Source organism: Oncorhynchus tshawytscha, linkage group LG03 (assembly GCF_018296145.1).
Source record: "Oncorhynchus tshawytscha isolate Ot180627B linkage group LG03, Otsh_v2.0, whole genome shotgun sequence".
Taxonomy (NCBI): Eukaryota; Metazoa; Chordata; class Actinopteri; order Salmoniformes; family Salmonidae; genus Oncorhynchus; species Oncorhynchus tshawytscha.
Window position 1 is genome coordinate 76,241,289 of NC_056431.1, and position 2,977 is coordinate 76,244,265.

Below are 2,977 nucleotides of genomic sequence, written 5' to 3' on the forward strand. Positions count from 1 at the left end.
GTGTCCGATGTTGGGGTAAAATTAGCTAAAAAGATAGTTCACAATTTTGCCAAAAATATATATTTTTTATAATTTTGGTAAACTTATTCCAATTTATCAGGGGGCACCGCTAGTAGCACCCCTACTTCCTGCGGCAATGGAAACAACATGTCCTGGATTTGTTCGGTTCTTCATATATATATATACATGTATTGTCATGAAACAGCAGGGAGCAGGTCTCGAACCCTCGACCTTCTAGCCCGAGATCCAGCGCGCTATCGACTGTGCCGCAAAAGCATGCTCGTGCGGCAGGGTCGATTTCCGCAGTTATAAAGCCAGGGTCCGTACACTGCTCCCTCTTTTCAAAGAGCGCGTCCTCGCGCTAGTTTGCGACTCTACGTCTTACAGTATATATAGTCTGACAATTTGTAGCAGCAACACACGTTTCTATTTGGGGGGCGGCACTGTGTGAGGTGTACGTACTGACGACACGTGATAGCCTACTGGGCTCTATGAATGGAAATATCGACAGAATATAGTATCATTAAAAACAAAAGTGCAGATGTAAATCAACCATGCACGGGGAACTAATTCTGATGATCAAATCTTGTCAGGATAAAATGATTGTACATGTGGTGTAACATTAGAATAAAACTCCACTGACGGAATGCCTCGGAATCATTGGATTGCAATCAACGACGGAGCAGCACGGACTATCGATAGGCTATGTACTGCCTGTAGCCTGGTCGACTCCTCTCGTACGACAGCCTACTGAGATCGGTCTGTGGAAGTCTTTCATTGTCTTTGTCATTTCATGAGGTTAGACATACCAGAATAATGAATGAATTATGTGTGTGAGTTGACAGGTGTGTCGAGAATCGGTATGGTAGTTTAACAACAGCGATGTCGGCCTGGCAGTTGATGCGGCACGCACCTGTAGCCTGCTGCCAAAGGTATTTTACAACTAACATTCCGTCTGTGCTGCTGCCTTGCACGACCGGTGAGAGCAGTCAAATTGGGAGATTGATTACCTTTGAGTGTCGGGAACGTGCCCAAGGTCGTCACTAGTTCCCACAGACACAAAGTTATAAACCCCGCTCAATTGTACAATTTCTCTTCTTAAAATCTGATTTTTAAACCTAACCATAACCACACTGCTAACCTCATGCCTAACCTTAAATGAAGTCCAAAAAACACTTTTTCTTTTCTTTTTTTCCCCAGAAATGTTTATGTTTTTAGACTTTGTGGCTGTAGTAACTAGTGATAACCCGTGCCCTGGGCGCAACGGTACGGATGGTTCCATTTGATACTGCCAGAAGACTGGTCTGTTGTTGGAAAGCGGCATTAACAAAATCATACAGGGTAGTAACATATTTACAAGCCAAACAAATTGACATATGCAGCCTAACGGTCATAAAAGAAAGGTATTTTAACATTTAAATGATTTCCTTATTTCCTAGCATTTTGTTACGTGTAACACACAGGAGGTTGGTGGCACCTTTGGTCTCGTGGTAATGGCTGGAGCGGGAATTAGTGTAATGGTATCAATTACATTAAAACACACGGTGGCCGTGTGTTTGATTCCATTTACTCCGTTCAAGCCGTTATGAGCCGTCCTCCCCTCAGCAGCCTCTACTGGTGTATCAAAAAATATATATGTTTGTTTCCAGAAAGGTCATGCACAAGGGCACGTGTCCCCTCAGATTGCTCCTGTTTTATTATTTTATGAAAAAAAAAAATCCTAAAAAATGTTCTGTAATAGCGCACTGCTAGCCACTTAAGCTGTTTAAGAACTGTATGAAGTTGGCTTTAGCTAGCCCAGATAGGTTCACAATCTGCCAACCTCATAACTAGCTACCAAGAAGCCATTTCAGACTAACAAACAAGTTAGAATAGCTAGCTTGTTTCACTATCTTAGCTGGCATGCCTACTGTCTGACCATGCTGGTCATCTATGAACATTTGAACATCTTGGCCATGTTCTGTTATAATCTCCACCCGGCACAGCCAGAAGAGGACTGGCCACCCCACATAGCCTGGTTCCTCTCTAGGTTTCTTCCTAGGTTTTGGCCTTTCTATGGAGTTTTTCCTAGCCACCGTGCTTCTACACCTGCATTGCTTGCTGTTTGGGGTTTTAGGCTGGGTTTCTGTACAACACTTTGAGATACCAGCTGATGTACGAAGAGCTTTATAAATAAATTTGATACTGGCAAGGTTGGTAGACTTTAGAAAAGCAAGCGATAACTAAATATACTAAGACATTCCTTTCAATCTTTTATCCAGACTTTAGCAGAGATTCAGAGGAGCATATTTCGTTTCTTAAAAAAAGAACCACCCCAGCTTGAGGTATGCTGAGATATGCAGAGTAAAAAAAAAAGAAAACAATTGTGCATACAATTTAATCATATTGATTATGGCTCTAGATTGGCAGGAAAAAGCTGTTTCAGGTGTTTGAAAAATGCAACATTCTTCCAAATTTAAGTATCAGGGGGTGGGGAGCCCTCTGGAAAACCCCCAGACATTGTGCACCCTCAGATTTTTGTGGGGTTCATAACGCATCTGGATCTAAGGGTTTATCATCCATAGGCCAGTAAATACTCAAAGCAGAAACCGAGTGCTCCCTTTTTTTTTCTCCATTATTTTCCCGTATAGTCACCCGTTGAAGTGTCCTGGGGTAAGGAATGGTTTTTTTAGGGGGTTTGCTTACAGTATCCATCAGTTACCTCAGTTGAACAGGGGAGGGTGTGTCGTTGACAAGCAGGAGAGAAACGGTCACTAGGAATAGCGGGGTTGTGTAAAGGCCAAGCGAAACGACAGGAATGTCTCCATGTCAGTCGAATGGCAGGCAGTTGGCTCTTTAGACCAACATGACCATATCAGATACCCAACGGTTCCTTCCACCACAGGACCACATTTCACTTTGAACAGATCCTACAAGACTGATCTATTGGTTAATAAAGTACTGACTCGATGCATTGTTTTTGAATGTTATGAATAAT

General features: G+C 42.6%; 1 protein-coding gene across 1 annotated transcript in view; it reads left to right on the forward strand.

The window, feature by feature from the left end:
• Positions 1–432: 432 nt before the first annotated feature.
• The window catches only part of LOC112243456 (ankyrin repeat domain-containing protein 50-like), a 24,363-nt gene continuing 21,818 nt past the window's right edge, over positions 433–2,977 (forward strand). Inside the window, exons 1-2 of the mRNA XM_042320015.1 lie at positions 433–759; positions 846–932. The gene's annotated coding sequence lies outside the window, so the exon portion shown is untranslated. The remainder of the gene's footprint in view (positions 760–845; positions 933–2,977) is intronic.